The 11,377-nt window shown below is 37.1% G+C and overlaps 1 non-coding gene across 1 annotated transcript; it reads right to left on the reverse strand.

Moving 5' to 3' along the window:
• Positions 1-11,021: 11,021 nt before the first annotated feature.
• LOC114171466 (small nucleolar RNA R71) lies at positions 11,022-11,128 on the reverse strand. The gene has a single exon (XR_003601516.2). It is a non-coding gene; the product is annotated as a small nucleolar RNA R71 (small nucleolar RNA).
• Between the last annotated feature and the right edge of the window lie 249 nt (positions 11,129-11,377).

Below are 11,377 nucleotides of genomic sequence, written 5' to 3' on the forward strand. Positions count from 1 at the left end.
ATATATATATATATATAATTTCATAATTAATCATTTTTCTTTACCGTTCTACGTATCATCAAATATCATTAAAAGAAAAAATAAATAAATACACTAATATTCATTCATAGATAAAAAATCTAAAATTAAAATATTTAATTTAGAAGGCACGGTTGAAAAAAAAAAGTCAATGAAACTGAATATGTAAAGGATATACATATTAAAAACATAAAAGATGCAAATTTGAATGGATTTAGATTAGCTTAGATTCACTTGTTTTTTTGAACAATTGTAAAAAAGTCGTGAGGTCATTGTGCATGTATTTTGTATGGAAGCATGTGTGACTTATGGGTGGGACTGTTATATGTACATCATAATATAGCAGCTTCACACTTCGTTCAGTTTGAACTCCAAGGTATGAATAAAAATTGCAACAAATTATGGCACTGTATATGGGTGGCCATTATATGGTGCATTCGAAATCAAAGAAACAAAGGGTTGATGCTGATGAAGTGTTCACTCTAGGCCAACTTAAATCATGGTCTTGGATAGTGTACAAAAATCCTAAAACATTATTTTCATACTCTGATTGATGTTTGTGCCCAACCATGTGTTTACAATCTTTGTGCTTTTAGCAGATATTAGGCTCTTCTGTTTAGGTTGGTGGTGGACTCATTTTTTATCCCTGTATTAGTGATATCACTGTCGTTAGGCGATCAAATTATCACTACTTAACTTTAGCAACTTCAGTATTGCCAAATTAGTAGTGAACAAACTAGTTAGGGTTAAGATAACCCTGAGTCGTCTCTCAATGAATGCGGAATTGATTTCAAATATTTGACTCTTATAAAAATGCAATTAAAACTAGGAAGCATGAAAATGGGGGTTTTGATAAGCAAAAAATAAATGACACGTAAATTAAATATTGTAAAAACAATAATAGTAAATAGGTCAATTCCACTATTCTTTCAAAATAGGATTCATCATTGGTTTTCTAAATATTATTGTTATTGATTCCTTGTTTAAGATTACAAATTAATCAATGTAACTTCTTAATTAATTTGTTGACGTCCTCACTTTTAACCAAAGTAACTTCTCAATTAAATATTACTAGTCCTAATCATGTCTATTCTTTTAGACCTTATATCTAGTAAAAAGTTAATTAATCAAAGTAACTTCTTGATTAATTCTAATCTAAATTTTTACCTTTAATCAAAGTAACTTCTCAATTATTAGCAAAAACTCTTGTAATCATATGAAAGTTTCTAAAAATTAATCAAAGTAACTTCTTAATTAAAATTCAAAAACCCATAGACTCATATGATTGTTATGTTCTTTAGATATAACACTATGCTAACTTGCTATAATGTAAAAATCATTGCTTTAACTAGATTAAGAACTAAAAGACATAGATAAAATACAAATCTAAACAAGAATCAAAAGAACAAATAAATTAATTCATCTACCCTCAGAATCCAATTAAGAAATTACAGTGGAATCAACCTTAAAAGCTTAGCCCTCCATGGCTTTGATGAAATACATGATAACAATATGATGAAGGGAAGAAAATATAAAGGAAGAAGGATAGATGTGGTGGATGACGGTATTTGCCAAAACCAGAGAATTGCTAAGTCTGTAAGTTGTCTCTCTTCTGCTCCCTTAGGCCTCTTTAAATAGGCTTCAATTGGACTTGGACTTTATCTGTCGGTTGCTAAAATATTTTATCTTTATTTAATTAATTGGCAACTTAATTTCTGTCTAATTTCCAATTTTGCCCCTCTTATTTGACCATTTTTACAATATTGACTAGAATTTGACCAAAGTTTGACCAGTTGACCAGATTTGACCAATTTGACTGTGCAATCAGAGGCTGACACGTGGCGAATCTTCTCTCTCCAGAATTAGGGTTTGCTGCCCCTATCTTTGTTGTTGCCGCAGGTGCAAAGTGCAATGACGGCCGCTCCTTTTTCTCCGACGACGTTTTCCGGCAAGGCAAAGATGCAGGAATAGCAAGGACAGGCGCTGCGTGATCCATCACAGTGGAGGGGAGCTGCCATGGCTGCGGTGGTTTCGTGGTGGCTTCAGGCTCACGATGGTCGGCGATGCGGTGGTCCAACTCGGTGCAGATGTGTGGTGGTTGCTCGTCGCTGCTGTGTGCGTTGCATTTTCGCTCTGGTGGACTGCGAAACGTTGGTGGCTCGCGGCAGTGGCTGCATTTTTCGCTGTTCCAACGTGAACTGATGCAGGTTTCCGATCTGGTTCGTTCTCGCTCACATGTGCAGGCTGATGAGTGCGTCGTGGTGGAGTCTTCTGCAATGGCTGCTGGTGCGCAAGGATGATGGTGGCATCAAGCTTGCGGTTCAGATTCACGGCGTTGGGCGCTACTGCAGATCTGATATGGAACCGTGGTGGTCGGCAACGAGATTGGTGGTTAGGGTGGCGGCTGCCATGATGATGGAAGGAGATGATTGACATTAGGGTTAGGGTTTCATGTGAGATGGAGGAGATGCTGAGGTGGCATTGTTTAATTGGTGCAGATAAGTTTGCAAGGATAATGACACATGTCAGCATTTGGTTGGCCTGATTTGAAAGGTGGGGATTGCCACATGGCAGCATCTGGTTGAGTGGAGTTTAAGTGGTAGGAGGGGTGCAACTTAGTGAAAACTGGGGTGCAGAACAGGTTTTTGGTGGTCCACTTTAGAAGGAGTGTGTAAATAAAAACAGGGGGTGTATTTAGCTCCTGATTTTGGACTTATTTTGTAACTTTGAATGACATATTTCAAATCCACACTATTAATGACCAAAAATAAATTCCAGCTGCATTCACAAATGTTAGAATATCCAATAATATTTTATGCAACTAAAATCAATTTTTACGCCATTTTTACCAAACTTATTCAATAAATCCAATAATCACAAATCCTAATTAAATCAATCTTTAAGCACAGAAAATTCAATTAAATCCCCAAATTTAAATATTAAATGAGGGCAAAAATTTGAACTCATCACACACCCACACTTATCCTTTTGCACTCCTGGGCAAAATTGAACAATTTCAAAACATTTTTTTTTTCTGAGGTATTTTGTTCCATATCTTCACTGGATTAAAGGAATGAATACAAATGGAAACAAATCAATCTTCTAGAATTCATGTTGTCATGCACATAGAAACAGAAAGATTCTGTTTTTCGCATATGAGTTAAGCTTTTGAGTTTACAAGATAACCAAATATGAAAGAGAAACACTCAAGTTAAATGTATATTTTCTCACCAAAATTCGCTCAAGTGTTTTGGCTTGTGTTTCCACTCAAAATACTAATGCAAGTAAACACTCTCAATGTTTAGCAAAACTCTAATATTCATAGCTTTTAGAAAACATGCATTCAAAAATCATGAGGACTTTTCACAGGTTATAATGGGGCCAAGGCAAAGGTAGGAAAATTTTTTAGGATTTTAGTGTTTTTGAAATAGTAAGGCAGAAAGAATTATGGAGCATAGTTTCAAAAACAATCCCTTTTTCTTTTTTTTTTCTTTTGTTGCTCTTTTTCAGATAGTAGTCATTTTTCATTTCAACACTCTATCATCAACACTTTTTTCCTTTTGCCATTTTTATAACTTTGTGGGGGAAATACTCACCCTCACACTTTATTTCTCAACCAATCTTAACATAATCCACTAACTCCTTCTTTCTTCCTAAGGTAAGAAAAAACATGGTCTTTTTCTTTTTAAGGTTTTAGCAATATGCTCTAAACAAGAAAAAGAGGTTAAAAGCTCAAAGGGATACCAATGGATCAATATCATGGTTAGCTTATTTGGCCAAGTAGCTAAAAACAAGAAATGCCTCAGTCATATCAAATCATGCATGTTCACCTAAGATGCAAAACAAAAGAATCAAGCTAAACATTTGAGTATAGACAAGACATGAGCAGGTCACACAAGAAAAATCGGAATGACACATGGTAGTCCACCCTTCACAATAAAGCTCAAAACTCACAAGGTCAAAAAATCTTTCACAAATCAACTCAATTAGTAAATCACAGAAACAATCCACTCACAGCACATGACTCTTATTTTCCCAGAATTATGACCGTTCCAATTAGTGAATCAAATCCCAAAATCCAATGTCAATATGTTTTATTGAAAGTAGAATTTATTTATTTAAAAAAAACAAAAAATAAAAAAAAATAAAAATAAAAATAAAAAAATAAAAAATAAAAAATAAAAAATAAACAAAACAAATAGAGAACAAAATCAGAAAAAGGAGAAAATAATTTTTTTCTCCCTACACCCCCACACTTTATCCATGCATTGTCCTCAATGTATTCAATATGTATAAAATGCAAAGAAAAAGGAAATAATAAATGGCCCTTTCCATTTGGATCGTAACTTACCACTCATATGACCTAACCTAGAATTATATAGTAACACCTTTTGGCCTACCTTAAAGTCCTTCCTAGAAAGCTTTTGGTCATGGAATTGCTTGGTCTTTTCTTTGTAAAACTTTGAGTTTTCATAGGCCGCAAGCCTAATCTCCTCTAGTTCTTGCAACTGAAGTTTTCACTCTTTCCCTGCTTCTTCCAAATCCATGTTGCAGGCTTTCACGGCCCAATAGGCCCGATGTTCAATCTCCACAAGTAGATGACAAGCCTTTCCAAAAACCACCCTAAAAGGTGACATACCTATAGGTGCTTTGTAGGTTGTCCTGCGTGCCCAAAGTGCATCATCCAATCTTATGGCCCAATCCTTTCGACTAGGCTTCACTACTTTCTCTAGTATCTTTTTAATCTCCCTGTTAGAGATCTCTGCTTGCCCATTAGTTTGGGGGTGATATGGTGTAGCAACGCGATGTGTCACCCCATACTTCTTCAACATGTTCTCAAGCAGTTTATTACAAAAATGAGTCCCCTGGTCACTGATGATGGCTCGTGGTATCCCAAACCAAACCTACAGAAAATATTAGACCTGACAAAACTCATAAGCATCATTAGTCCTTGTAGCTATGGCTTCCACCCATTTGGAGACATAGTCTACAACAAGCAGAATATAAGAAAATCCAGAAGAAGGAGGAAAAAGACCCATAAAATTAAGGGTTGTTGAAGCATCTCGTCCCTCCTTGTAATAGATCTAGCTGCTCTTTGACATTGCTCACAATTTTCATACACCCTTCGTGCATCTTTAAAGATAGTAGGCCAATATAATCCACAATCTAACACCTTCCTACATGTTCTTTGAGTGCCATAATGTCAACCACAAGGGGACGAATGGCAGAACTCAAGCACATAAGGTATCTCAATATCTGGAACACACCTCCTTATGACTTGGTCACTACCAATGCGCCATAAGATTGGATCTTCCCATATATAGTACTTTGCCTCACTTTTCAGCTTGGTTCTTTCAGACTTGGAGAATGAGGGAGGAATAGCAGAAACAACCAAATAGTTAACAATGTCAGCAAACCAAAGTTCAGGAAACATACCTTTCATAGCAGTCAACGCTAGGAGGACTTCATCAGGAAAGTCATCTTGAATAGGAATGTTATCTTCTCCATTTTCAATTCTGCTAAGATGGTCAACTACTAAGTTATGTGCCCCACTTCTATCTTGAATTTCAATGTCAAACTCTTGAGCAGTAGCATCCATCTAATCAACCTTGGCTTGGAATCTGCTTTCTTCAGAAGGAATTTTAATGCTGCATGATCAGTGTAAATAGTTACCTTGGAACCAAGTATATAAGGTCTGAATTTGTCCAAGGCAAACACAACAACTAATAATTCCTTCTCAGTTGTGGTGTAGTTAGCCTGCATTGCGTCCAATGTTTTGGAAGAATAATATATTACGTGTGGTAGCTTCCCATCTCTTTGTGCAAGAACCGCTCCTACTGCAAAGTTTGATGCATCACACATCAACTCGAATGGTAATGTCCAATCAGGTGGCTGGATGATAGGAGTGGTGGTAAGCGCCTTTTTCAATGTGTCAAAAGCATCTTTGCACCTCTCTCTAAAGTCAAATGGTACATCCTTTTGCAGTAAGTTGGAGAGAGGGTTGGCTATCTTGCTAAAGTCCTTGATGAACCTCTTGTAAAATCTTGCAGTCCAAGAAAAGATCGAACCTCTTTCACAGAAGAGGGGTAAGGTAATTGTGAAATAATATAAATTTTAGCAGGATCTACAAATATACCATTCTTGGAAATAACGTGTCCTAAAACTATACCTTGGTCCACCATAAAATGACAATTTTCAAAATTTAAAACAAGCTTAGTTTCTTCACATCTCTCCAAGACTCTAGCAAGATTAGACAAGCAATTATCAAAAGATGAACCATATACACTAAAATCATCCATAAAAACCTCAATACAATGCTCCAACAAATCTGTAAAAATACTCATCATACATTGCTAAAATGTTCCAGGAGCATTGCAAAGGCCAAATGGCATCTTCCTATAAGCATATGTACCAAATGGACAAGTAAAGGTGGTCTTATGTTGATCCTATGGGGCTATACAGATCTGAAAATACCTAGAGAATCCATAAAAAAAAAACAGTAATGAGACTTACCTGCCAATCTGTCTAACATCTGGCCCATGAATGGTAAGGGAAAATGGTCTTTCCTGGTGGCCTGGTTTAGTCTTCTATAATCAATACAGACCCTCCAGCTATTCTGAATACGAGTAGGAATTAACTCGTTCTTCTCGTTCTTGACCACGGTGATCCCAGATTTCTTGGGGACCATATGTACAGGTCTCACCCAAGTGCTGTCAGAAATAGGATATATAATACCTGCTTGTAGCAACTTAGTGACTTCCTTCTTCACAACCTACATCTGCTAAGGATTCACTCTCCTTTGAGGTTGCCTTACTGGCTTAGCATCCTCCTCCAAGAGTATTCTGTGCATGCAGAAAGAAGGACTAATACCAGGAATATCTACAAAAGTCCAGCCAATTGCTCTCTTGTGATCTTTGATAACCTGCAATAGCTTTTGTTCCTGCTCATCAGTAAGCAAGGCAGATATAATAACAGGGAGTTTCCCATCCCTCTCAAGATAAGCATATTTCAAATGAGATGGTAAAGGTTTCAACTCCAAAGTGGGTGGTTATTCCACAGATGGCAACATTTTATTGCCTAAGGTAATTTCAGCCACCTCAGCATCACACTCGGACGCCACATATGTATCATCTAGTGAAACCGCGTCCTCAATATCACCTGTTTTAAAGTTTTCTTTGTCGTCTAAAATTGTGTACGACATATTCGGAAAAGAAAAGTCCAAAGAAGAGGAAAAACAAGAAAAAATGTCCAAAAACCCAAAAGCAAAATTGTTCACTACATCACTTAATAAATCAATACAAAACAAAGAATGGTCTTCAGTCGGGTGCTTCATGGCTTCCAACACATTGAATTGATCCTTTTCGTCTCCTATCTCCATAGTCAATGATCCTGCATGCACATCTATCTTGGTACGTGCTGTCATCATGAACGGTCTTCCCAAGATAATTGTAGTTGAACTCATTCCTTCATCTTTCTTCATGTCCAAGATGTAGAAATCTGTAGGAAATATTAACTTGTCCACTCGGACAAGCACATCTTCTAACACACCTGCAAGCTTACCTGTGCTACAGTTGGCCAGTTGAATGACCACACCTGTAGTCTTAAGAGGTCCAAGATGAAGAGAAGTAAAAACTGACAAAGGCATCACATTTATAGAAGCTCCTAAATCTAACATGGCATTGTCGAATTTAGTACTTCCTATAACACAAGGAACAGAAAACATACCTAAATCCTTGCATTTTTGTGGTATTTCGATAGGTCTCCTGATCAAGCTTGATACATTTCTTCCCAAGTTCACAACCTCATTATCCCGAATACGCCTTCTATTGGTGCAAAGTTCTTTAAGAAACTTAGCGTATTTCGGAATTTGCCTCACAATATCCAAGAAAGGGATGTTTATCTCTACCTTCTTGAAAGTATTCAAGATTTCTTGGTCCAACTCCTCCAACTTCTTAGTTTTCAGTTTCAAACGATTCGGGTAGGGAGGAAGAGGAGAATAACATGAAGAAGAATTAAAAGATACTAACCTGGAGTCATTAGTAGGTGTAGGCGTCTAGATGTACATGGTATTGGTTCGCCTGATCCTCCACTTTTATCAATAGGTGCAAATTCATTTTCCTCATCTTCATTCTCTTGGGCTTCCTCAAGTCCTCGTACCTGCTTACTCGATCTTAAAGTAATAGCACTTACATTACGCGGGTTGACCACAGTTTGTGCAAGTAGTTGACTTGATCCTTGATTAACTTTAGATTCTAACTTCTCCACCCTTTGAGTCAAGTCAGTAATCATATTTTTTACTTCACCATTCTGCTCAACCACAACATTCATAAATTTCTCTACTAGATGCAACATTTGGTTGAGGTTGTTGTCTCATCTGAGTAGGAACATAGGGTTGCTCATGTTGTTGATTACCCCATTTCATATTTGGATGATTTTTCCAACTTGGATCATACCTATTGGAGGACAAGTCATAATTATTCTGAGATGTTCTATTTCCTCCAAACATGTTGGCAGCAAAAGCTTGAGATGGTTTCTCCACAATAGTTCCTGTTAAGCTAGGGCATTCATCAGTATAATGGCTTGTTGAAGTAAAAATTCCACACACCTTTGCTACTTTTGGAGTTGAAGTTTTGAACAAGCTTGCAATTTCATCAAGCTTCTTTTCTAACCCAGCTATTCTTTCATCCATCTTTTTTTCATTTGCTGCATAAGTCTCAACTTCGTGAACTCCCCTTAATGACGTTACTGAATCTGCTCTTGTCTCATATTGTTGGCTATCAGTTGCCTTTCATTCAATCAACTCTCTAGCAGCTTGTGGAAATTGATCCAGAAAAGATCCTCCGCTTGTAGCATCTGCCTATTGTCTGTCTGACGAATTCATTCCTTCGTAAAAGTATTGACTGAGGGAATGTTCTTGCATTTGGTGCTGAGGACAAGATGCACATAGTTTGTTGAATCTTTCCCAATATTCACTAAGGGTTTCTCCTTCTCGCTGCTTAATTCCATAAATTTCTCTACGAACAGCTGATAAGTGCCAAAATTTAGTAAAAATTCATAACAAACTCTGGCACTTATGTTTTAAATTTGTGTTCATTTCATATTGATTCTCCCTAAATCTAAGCTTCCAAGTTTTGATTTAAAGAAATCATTTCATCCTATTTTGTGTGTTTTTCAGGAAAGATTAAAGAGAACTCAAGAAGAATGAAGGAGAAAACAAGAAACAAAGGAAATAGGGAAGGAATGCTGTCAAGGTCGATCAAACCAAAGCATTCTCGCCTAAGCTAAAGCCACTGCCGCCATTCTCGCTTAAGCGACGCAAAATCTCGCTTAAGCGAGAGTTCGCGTAGTGGAGACCCTCTCTTGCCGCCATTCTCGCCCAGGCAAGCCCAGATGCTGCCAATCTCACCTAAGCGAGATCCTTTCTTTAGCTCGAAGTACTCTTGCTCGCCTAAGAGAGACATTGTTTCAGCACGTCTCGCCCAAGCGAGAAGCTTTCTTTAGCATGAAGAATGTTGTCTCACTCAAGCGAGACTCCCGTCGCTTGAGCGAGACCTTCGTGGGTATAAATTCTTCCTGCATCATAAAGTGAAATCAGCTTGGAGATTTTGGGAGAAAAGCTGTAGACTTGCTGGAGCTGTGACCACGACCTACAGAGTTCACATTTTGTTCTTCTTCTTTTTTAGCTCTTAGGATTTTGATAGCTACCATGAGTGGCTAATCTCTTTCCTTGGGATTGGATGTAATATACTCGAACTTGGATGTAATCTGGTGATATTTATATATAGCATTTCTGTTTTACTCAATATTGGTATTATTGTTCTACTCTTAATGCTTACTTCTATCTGATCAATAGATGTTTTGATTTTGATTTTTAGATCTGACCGGAAGGTATTTTTGAAAATCTGATTTGAATAATGATACTTGATATACTGTGATGCTAGGAATAGATCTCAATATATCAATTGCTTTTAACACTTGACCGTAATGCTGGATAGTTTGTTGAATATGTGAGGAATCAATATTCAGGGAACTAATCTTATGAATTTTATATGCGAGGGATCAGTATAAATGATTTTTGAGTGTGCATCAATATTGGTATTTTCATATGTTATATATTATATTCATCTAGATTACAGACAAGGGAGATAGATGAAATTCAATCCCAGTTTCTTTTACTGAATTTTTATCTAATTTTCTACTTTTATTGTATTTGTTTATGCAAATTAGTTTAAACGTCAATGATCTATCAAATTAAAATTTCTGTATATATATGCTGATCGTGGGTTCGACACTCTTACTTCAAATCATTATACTACAGTTGACTTTTGGTACGCTTGCCAAGAGACCAACAAGTATTTTTGGCGCCGTTGCCGGGGAACGGTGTTCTTTTGAAATTTTTAGTTATCTCATCCAGCTTTGTGTATATTTTTCTTTATTAGATAGCTTATTAAATTTTCCCTTTGTACTAATCCTTGCTTGAGTTGTTTTGATTTATGCTCTTAAGAGGTCAGGTTCCTGAAGATCGATTAGCATTTGACCCGGAGATAGAAAAGACAGCTAGAAGGAACAGAGGCAAAAACAAGAAGAAGCAAGGAAAGACAAGGGAAGAATCTTCCTGTATTTCCATCACATCTCAATCAAAAAACATGGAGAATCAAAGACCAGCTCCAGCCAGAAAGACACTTGGAGACTATGCTATGCAACAAGGGCCAGGATATTTTTCTAGCATAGCAATACCACCCACCACCAAAACTTTGGAGATGAAGCCAGTTTTTCTCAGCTTGAGCAGTTCTCATCAATTCACTGGAATGGATAATGAATTGATAGGAACCATGGGCTTTCAAGAAGGAGATCTTGAGCATGTATACATACGTTTGTTTCCTTTTTCTTTGGCAGGTAAAGCAAAGGAATGGCTTAAGTCACATCCAAATCAGAGTTTGAACAGCTGGAAGGATGTTGAGGAGAAATTCTTGAACATATTCTTTCCACCATCTCGCTACATCAAAGCCAAAGCTGATATTTCAACATTTAGGCAAGGACCAGATGAGCCATTCTGTGAAGCTTGGGAGCGGTTCAATTCCTTATTGAGGAAATGCCCAAATCACGGATTCGAAGATATTGCTCAGCTGAACATATTTTGTAATGGTCTGAGGCCTGATACCAAAATGATATTAGATACAACAGCAGGTGGAACAATGATGATTGTAGATGTGGAGCAAGCAACAAGAATCATTGAGGCATTAGCATCCACAGATCATCAAGCTCAGCATAACAGGCAAACTATTCAGAGGAAAGGAGTGCTTGATCTTAGTACTACAGATGCGACCTTAGCTTAGAATAAAATTCTGACTCAATAGAT

The sequence above is a fragment of the Vigna unguiculata genome, chromosome 6 (genome assembly GCF_037176805.1).
Source record: "Vigna unguiculata cultivar grain cowpea cultivar isolate G323 ecotype 2 chromosome 6, ASM3717680v1, whole genome shotgun sequence".
NCBI lineage: Eukaryota > Viridiplantae > Streptophyta > Magnoliopsida > Fabales > Fabaceae > Vigna > Vigna unguiculata.